The sequence below is a fragment of the Aegilops tauschii genome, chromosome 5 (assembly GCF_002575655.3).
Source record: "Aegilops tauschii subsp. strangulata cultivar AL8/78 chromosome 5, Aet v6.0, whole genome shotgun sequence".
Taxonomy (NCBI): Eukaryota; Viridiplantae; Streptophyta; class Magnoliopsida; order Poales; family Poaceae; genus Aegilops; species Aegilops tauschii.
Genome location: NC_053039.3, coordinates 504,806,236 through 504,815,383, shown reverse-complemented (window position 1 = coordinate 504,815,383; position 9,148 = coordinate 504,806,236). Strand labels below are relative to the sequence as shown.

Below are 9,148 nucleotides of genomic sequence, written 5' to 3'. Positions count from 1 at the left end.
GAGCAAAACATGATCAGCACCAAGGCTCCATGGGTGTTAGAATAATTACTGTGTAATCTAGATTATTGATTCTAGTGCAAGTGGGAGACTGAAGGAAATATGCCCTAGAGGCAATAATAAAGTTATTATTTATTTCCTTATATCATGATAAATGTTTATTATTCATGCTAGAATTGTATTAACCGGAAACATAATACTTGCGTGAATACATAGACAAACAGAGTGTCACTAGTATGCCTCTACTTGACTAGCTCGTTGATCAAAGATGGTTATGTTTCCTAGCCATTGACATGAGTTGTCATTTGATTAACGGGATCACATCATTAGGAGAATGATGTGATTGACTTGACCCATTCCGTTAGCTTAGCACACGATCGTTTAGTATTCTGCTATTGCTTTCTTCATGACTTATACATGTTCCTATGACTATGAGATTATGCAACTCCCGTTTACCGGAGGAACACTTTGTGTGCTACCAAACGTCACAACATAACTGGGTGATTATAAAGGTGCTCTACATGTGTCTCCGAAGGTACTTGTTGGGTTGGCGTATTTCGAGATTAGGATTTGTCACTCCGATTGTCGGAGAGGTATCTCTGGGCCCACTCGGTAATGCACATCACTATAAGCCTTGCAAGCATTGCAACTAATGAGTTAGTTGCGGGGTGATGTATTACAGAACGAGTAAAGAGACTTGTCGGTAACGAGATAGAACTGGGTATTGAGATACCGACGATCGAATCTCGGGCAAGTAACATACCGATGACAAAGGGAACAACGTATGTTGTTATGCGGTCTGACTGATAAAGATCTTCGTAGAATATGTGGGAGCCAATATGAGCATCCAGGTTCCGCTATTGGTTATTGACCGGAGACGTGTCTCGGTCATGTCTACATAGTTCTCGAACCCGTAGGGTCCGCACGCTTAAAGTTTGATGACGGTTATATTATGAGTTTATGTGTTTTGATGTACCGAAGATAGTTCGGAGTCCCGGATGTCATCACGGACATGACGAGGAGTCTCGAAATGGTCGAGACATAAATATTGATATATTGGAAGCCTATATTTGGATATCGGAAGTGTTCCGGGTGAAATCGGGATTTTACCGGAGTACCGGGCCGGGGTTACCGGAACCCTCCCCCCCCCCCCCGGTAATGCACATCACTATAAGCCTTGCAAGCATTGCAACTAATGAGTTAGTTACGGGATGATGTATTACAGAACGAGTAAAGAGACTTGTCGGTAACGAGATTGAACTAGGTATTGAGATACCGACGATCGAATCTCGGGCAAGTGACATACCGATGACAAAGGGAACAACGTATGTTGTTATGCAGTCTGACCGATAAAGATCTTCGTAGAATATGTGGGAGCCAATATGAGCATCGAGGTTCCTCTATTGGTTATTGACCGGAGATGTGTCTCGGTCATGTCTACATAGTTCTCGAACCCGTAGGGTCCGCACGCTTAAAGTTTGATGATGGTTATATTATGAGTTTATGTGTTTTGATGTACCGAAGATAGTTCGGAGTCCCGGATGTCATCACGAACATGACGAGGGGTCTCGAAATGGTCGAGACATAAAGATTGATATATTGGAAGCCTATATTTGGATATCGGAAGTGTTCCGGGTGAAATCGGGATTTTACCGGAGTACCGGGCCGGGGTTACCGGAACCCCCCCCCCCCCCGGGGGGGGGGTTAATTGGCCTACATGGGCCTTAGTGGAGACGAGGAGGGGTGGCCAGGGCAGGCCGCGCGCCCCCTCCCCCTCTAGTCCGAATTGGACAAGGAGGGGGGCGGCGCCCCCCTTTCCTTCCTCTCTCTCCCTCCTCCTTCCCCCTTCTCCTACTCCAACTAGGAAAGGAGGGAGTCCTACTCCCGGTGGGAGTAGGACTCCTCCTGGTGCACCTCCTCCTGGCCGGCCGCCTCTCCCTCCCTTGCTCCTTTATATACGGGGGCAGGGGCACCCCATAGACACAACAATTGATCTCTTGATCTCTTAGCCGTGTGCGGTGCCCCCTCCACCATAATCCACCTCGATAATATCATAGCGGTGCTTAGGCGAAGCCCTACATCGGTAGAACATCATCATCTTCACCACGCCGTCGTGCTGACGGAACTCTCCCTCAAAGCTCGGCTGGATCGGAGTTCGAGGGACGTCATCGAGCTGAACGTGTGCTGAACTCGGAGGTGCCGTGCGTTCGGTACTTGATCGGTCGGATCGTGAAGACGTACGACTACATCAACCGCGTTGTGCTAACGCTTCCGCTTTCGGTCTACGAGGGTACGTGGACAACACTCTCCCCTCTCGTTGCTATGCATCACCATGATCCTGTGTGTGCGTAGGAAATATTTTGAAATTACTACGTTCCCCAACAGCGAATCCTACTTGGACCGGGAGTCCAAGTAGGACTCCCCCCTTTGGCGCGCCCCCTCTAGGGCCGGCATCCGCTTCCTCCCTCCTTTATATACGTGGTCAGGGGGCACCCCAAAGACACTGAAGTTGATCTTTTAGCCGTGTGCGGTGCCCCCCTCCACAGTTACACACCTTGGTCATATCGTCGTAGTGCTTAGGCGAAGCCCTGCGCCGGTAACTTCATCATCATCGTCGCCACGCCGTCGTGCTGACGAAACTTTCCCTCGGCCTCAACTGGATCAAGAGTACGAGGGACGTCATCGAGCTGAACGTGTGCTGAACACGGAGGTGCCGTACGTTCGGTACTAGGATCGGTCGGATCGTGAGGACGTACGACTACATCAACCGCGTTGATAAAACGCTTCCGCTTTCGGTCTACGAGGGTACGTGGACACACTCTCCCCGCTCGTTGCTATGCTTCTCCTAGATAGATCTTGCGTGATCGTAGGAAATTTTTTAAAATTACTGCGTTCCCCAACAAATATTGTGCAACGTAAAGAGGATTATGTCGTCACAGTATTAAACTCGGTACCACTTAACATCCAGTTTAGGAGATCCCTTGTAGGAGAACATTGAAATGCTTGGTTACACCTGGTCCGTAGGTTGATGGATGTTCAACTTTCAGACCAGGCGGATAAAATTAGCTGGAAGTTAACCACGAATGGATTATTCTCAGTGAAATCCATGTATTTAGACTTAATTGATTCCGGGTCATTGTCGAGATCTTTGCACATATGGAAGATTAAAGTTCCACTCCGCATCAAGATCTTTATGTGGTTCGCCCACAAAGGAGTCATCTTGACCAAAGATAATCTGAAGAAAAGGAATTGGGCTGGTAACCCCAGGTGTTGTTTTTGTGATCAAAATGAAACGATTGAACACCTATTTCTCGAGTGTCCACTTGCAAAATTGTGATGGCGATCAATTCATATAGCTTTTATTGTTCATCCTCCAATGAGCATAAACACATTATTTGGGACGTGACTTAATGGAGTTGACATACATATAGCTAAACATATTCTGATAGGGATATGTGCATTATTCTGGGCTACATAGAACACTAGAAATGATATGATTTTTAATGGGGCACAATTCACTAATTTTTGCAGGTTATCTACAGAGTTACAACCTGAATCCGCATGTGGTCGTTACTCACTCATGCGGACTACAAGGAGCTTATAGTTATTGGGTGGGTGCAACCGCTGGGAGACGGTAGCACGGGCTATTTTCAGCCGATTTGATGGTGAGCTAATAATAAGCTAGGTGTGTAGGCATCGTAGTCTGTTCTTTATCGCCGGATGTGGCGCTTTACAGATTTACTTTCTCTTTGTTTTCTCTCGAATTTTGAGCTTGTTTGAATGTTAAGACTTTGTTACGCTTTCTAATACTATGGCTGCATACATCGACTGATGTAGAGGCCGGAGGTAATCCTCCTTTTCAAAAAAAAACTTGGTGTTTTCCTCAAGAAGAACCAATGGAGCAGTGGATAGCGCACCGTCCTGTAACTTTTGTTCATCTTGAAACTCACCGTCGTAACATCAAAATAGAACGACGAGCCAATCTGTCAAGTCACCCTTCCAGTACGTGGCGCCACTGACACGTTCAGCAGTGCGACGCGTGCACACGGCCCGGCTATCCCTGTACCCGCGGCGACCACTTGCGCCTCCGGACTCACCATGCGCACACACGTACCCCCTGCGGTAGCCACCTGGCCTGCCAAATCCCTTTACGACCGCATGTGGCTACCGTATAAATATCCACCCGGCAATCCACTTCTCTGCACACAATGGAGCTTTCTGTAATTCTGTCATCCAAACTTCCAAAGACCAAAAGCTAAAGCCACAGCCAAACCAAGTCCGGTTTAGGAACAGGCAAAGGATGGAGTTCCAAGGGCAGCACGACAACCCTGCCAACCGCGTCGACGAGTACGGCAACCCGTTCCCGCTGGCCGGCGGCGTGGGGGTGCGCATGCCGCTCCCGGCACCGGCGGGCAGTTCCAGGCCCGTAGGGAGGAGCACAAGACCGGTGGGATCCTGCATCGCTCCGGCAGCTCCCGCTCAAGCTCGGTATGATCCTCTGTCGCGTGTCGACACACACATGCAGGGGCGGAGCTTTGTTGGGGGCAAAACCGGGCTATGGCCCGCCCAGGTTTCTGTGATTTTTATACCTATGCTATACTTCCTAGCCTGTTTAGCCCAGTCCCCCACATGCAGGAGACCAAGCGTGACGATCGATCAAGGAGACCAAGCGTGACGATCGATCAAGCGGGACGTTTCTACGCAACCTGGTGGCATATCATAAGAGAGGACTTCATGAGGCTGCTGGAGGAGTTTCATGGTGGAAATATGCAAGGGCTACATGCAATCAACAAGGCCATAGTCTCGCTCCTTCCAAAGAAGACAGGAGCCATCGATATAAAGGATTACAAGCCCGTTAGCCTCAATCATGGGGCGGTCAAGATCTTCGACAAAATCCTTGCCACGTGTCTTGCCGACGACTTGCCTCAGCTCGTGGGCAATCACCAGAGCGCCTTTGTGCGGGGAAGATCTCTGCATGATAACTTCATGCTCGTTCAAGGTACAGCACGCAGATTGCACGCATTGAAGGATCCCACACTTTTGTTGAAGCTAGACATATCAAAGGCCTTCGACTCAGTCCAATGGCCTTTCCTACTGGAAGTATTGGCTCATATGGGATTTGGACCAAGGTGGATAGCGTGGATATGTGGACTGCTCGCAACTTCATCTACTAAGATCAATGTGAATGGGATACCCGGGGAAACGATCTTCAATTGCCAAGGACTGCGTCAGGGGAGCCCGCTGTCACCCATGCTGTTCATTTTATGCATGGAACCCCTACATCGTCTACTTGAACTTGCAACCACCGCGGGTTTACTTTCCCCCTTGGCCAGGACAGGGTTGCGGCATAGAGTGTCAATGTACGCGGACGATGTCATGGTTTTCCTCAAGCCAACGGAAAAGGACCTCCGGGCGTGTCACTCGGTCCTGGATCTGTTTGCAAACGCGTCCAGGCTCAGAATCAACTTGCAGAAAAGCCTGGCCCTACCGATCAGATGCTCGCCGGAGGATATGGAGCTTGCTTCGGGGCTGTTGGGATGTGAGCAAGGAACGTTCCCTTGTAGATATCTGGGGTTACCACTATCAATAAGGAAGCAAACTGCAGCACAATTCCAGGCTTTGGTGGATCAGATGGCTGCAAGGCTGCCATCATGGAAGGCACGATCATTACCAAAGAGCAGCCGGTTGCTCCTTATTCAGTCGGTGTTATGTGCCATCCCTGTGCACTCCATGTTGGCCATGGGTTTGCCAACAAAAACGCTAAAGGTGATGATCAAAATCTGCAGAAACTTTCTATGGTATGGAAATGAAGACGGTGGAGGTGGCAAGTGCGCAGTTGCTTGGGAAACTTTATGTCGACCCAAGTGGGCAGGTGGGCTCGGCGTTACGAACCTCAGGTGGATGAATGTCGCACTCCAAGCGAAGTGGCTTTGGTTGCAACACGCTGACAGGTCTAGACCATGGGCATAATTCAAATTCTCAGTGCCGGCCGAGGCAAGAGGATTGTTCCAAGCGGCGGCCAAGGTGATGGTGGGCAATGGACACACAACACTCTTCTGGGAGGATAGATGGCTAAACGGCTATAGGTTGCAGGAGCTGGCACCGCTCATATATGGCATGGTGTCAAAGCGGACGAGGGGCGTGAGAACGGTGGCTGAAGCTATTCAGGATGCAACTTGGGCGCGAGATGTGGGCCCGAACATGGATGACATGGCATTACTCCAGTTCCTTGAGGTGTGGCCGCAAGTGCATAGCGTGGTTCTTGACCCACAGCAGCCGGATCAGCTCAAGTGGTCATGGGAGAAGGATGGTGATTTCTCGGCAAGATCAACTTATGCGGCCAATTTCGCGGCCCTTCAATGCTCACCGACGGCAACCTACACATGGGCGTCGAAGACGCCCCTGCGCTGCCGCTTCTTTGCATGGTTGGCTCTAAGGGATAGAGTGTGGACATCGGATAGACTGGCAAGACGTGGACTGCCGCATCAAGACGCATGCCCCTTCTGTGATCAAAGTGGCGAAACAATCAACCATCTCATGACACAATGCGTGTTCGCGAAGGAGGTTTGGACCAAGGTGGGTCAGGCAGTTGGCATGACAGGCATGACGCCATCAGACGGTGACGATCTAGTGACATGGTGCACAAGGTCCATCTTCTAGGGGAGGCACGCCAAGACCTTGCGGGCGATTCACCTCCTAGTCATGTGGGAGTTGTGGAAGCACCGAAACGCGATCGTGTTCGAGGGCAAGAGACCGGATGTGCAGCAAACTTTACGACGAATCGCCTCAGAGTGTGGGACGTGGAGACAAGCGGGTGTTCTACACAAAGACGTACGTTTCAACTTTATAGGAGTAGTTAGGTGGAGCGAGGGCGAGTAATCTGTTAAGATGTATTGAGGGTAGAATACGTTGTAAGGCGTGTTGTATATAACCGTGGATGGGGTGTCTTCCCCTTTCCTTCTCTTAATATAAGATACGCACACTCGTGCATATTCAAGATCGATCAAGCCTCCAAACTCGCTCCAACGTACACAGCAGGAGCAGCAGCCGCCACACAGCAACGACGCGTATGCGTTGCACAGTAACGATGCGCAGATCGCACAGCTTCCTCGCTCTTCGCTGCTAAACGCACGCGACACGTAAGATTTTTCGCACGCAGCACGTTTCAATGAACTTCATACACTCAAATGCACTTAACAAAAGAATATCAAGCGTTAGGTAGTGACTAATGCCTAAAAATTTTGTGTTCTTCTATAGCTTCGCCCGCCCAACTTTTTCTTTGAAGCTCCGCCACTGCACACATGTACACATTCATCTGCTTCTTTATATTTAGATGCTAATTTCCGTGGCTGTACAGTCTTCCGAGGACGACGGCATGGGCGGGAGGAGGAAGAAGGGCATGAAGGAGACGATCAACGAGAAGCTCCCCGGCGGCCACAAGGACAACCAGCAGCACATGGCGACTGGAACGGGGACTGGAGGAGCCTACGGGCCGGGGACTGGAACTGGTGGAGCCTACGGGCAGCAAGGCCACGCAGGAATGGCCGGCGCCGGCACTGGCACCGGCGAGAAGAAGGGGATCATGGACAAGATCAAGGAGAAGCTGCCGGGACAGCACTGCGCTGCCGGCTCCGGCTGGCTGCTTCCTTTGCATAGTTACACGCGTCAAAGCCTTCCAGTTCCACGTGATCTTATTCAATAATAATAAGATGAAGCAGAACGAAAACTTGTCTCTGATCTCGTCTGTCTCAGGGACACTTTTCTGTATACAGCGTGCGTCGTGTTTGTTATGTTTTGTGTGTTGTGTCTTCATGTTGAAACAAATTTAGTGTACAACTGAACTTCTTTCTCTATATGAGGGTCCTTCTTTTTACCTTTTTTAACCAGTCAATGAGCGTTCGAGCTAATGATTAAAATGACACTTTTTCAGTTATTATGGTTATTATGTTTTCAGCAAAGGTAGCTATAAATTAGATCATAGGAACATAAATGATAATATCCTCTACGGTGGAGTATAACATTATGTTTCCGTGTTTTATAGAGCCACATTCAATTGAGGTCTTCAATTCAATTAAAATTGAGCACCTAGTTTTGACCGATGAACAAATTTTCAACGCTCTCTCATTCAATACTCTTATATTTTTTGTAATATATGACTTATATTTGCTTGGTCAAATTGACGACCTAAGGGTACAAGCACGCCCTGTAAACTGAGAAAGAGATAGTACTACTTTTATACCATATATACTACTCCCTCCGTCACAGTTTATAAGGCACACTTCCGTTTACATGCATTTTCAGAATATGTGAGGATCAAGGCGCGTTGACATTTACTGATGAGTTAAATACACTAGTGGTGCCTCAACTTGTCTAGCACGGTCATTTTGATGCCCAAAGTTGTAAAATACCTGAAACTGATGCTATAACTTGTCTCGTTGTGCAAATACGGTGCCTCTGTATGTATCTCGGCATACGCCCTGCCCACGTGGCGTACCAACGTGTTGTTGGCCTGCATGTCAGTGGCCGGAAGTCGGCAATGCACTGGGTAAGCCCACACGGTGGATTAATTTTTTTGTGTGCAGAAAATCCCTAACGTTATATTTAATTACACGAAAATGCACTGGCTTTAACATAATCCAGAAAAATCATTTGTTGCTCAATGCTGGGCCCTGCATGTCAGCAAGTGGGATGAAATAATATAAAGGAAAAGGGCGAGCCTACAGAGATTCGAACAAAGCACCACAGAGTACAGCATGTGCACATTAGCCACTCCAAGAAGCATAGCCATATGTTCACGACAAGATGCGATTCTATTTACAAGGGAAAAATTGAGTCGCATGGATTTGAAAGAAGGAGCGCAGGTGTGACCTGGGTTTTTTTCGGCCAAATTTTTGGGCAACCGGAAAATCCGCTGGCCCCTGAGAAATTATGTTTTTGATAGGGTTTATTTTTTTGAAAATTTTGAACTTGAACCTGAAGTGTTTGCAAAATAGGTTATGTATGCCAATTCAAATATCTAGTGTGTGTTGGCGTAGTGGATAGGCAGGCGTCCTGTACTCGTCACATCGCCCCATCGACTCCCCCTCTGAATTTTTTATAAAAAAAAATTAACTATTGTTTGGGTGCTTAAGAGGTTCAACTTTATATATTT

At 48.4% G+C, this 9,148-nt stretch overlaps 1 pseudogene; it reads left to right on the top strand.

The window, feature by feature from the left end:
- Positions 1-4,239: 4,239 nt before the first annotated feature.
- Positions 4,240-8,034, top strand: LOC109732543 (dehydrin Rab15-like; annotated as a pseudogene).
- Positions 8,035-9,148: the final 1,114 nt, after the last annotated feature.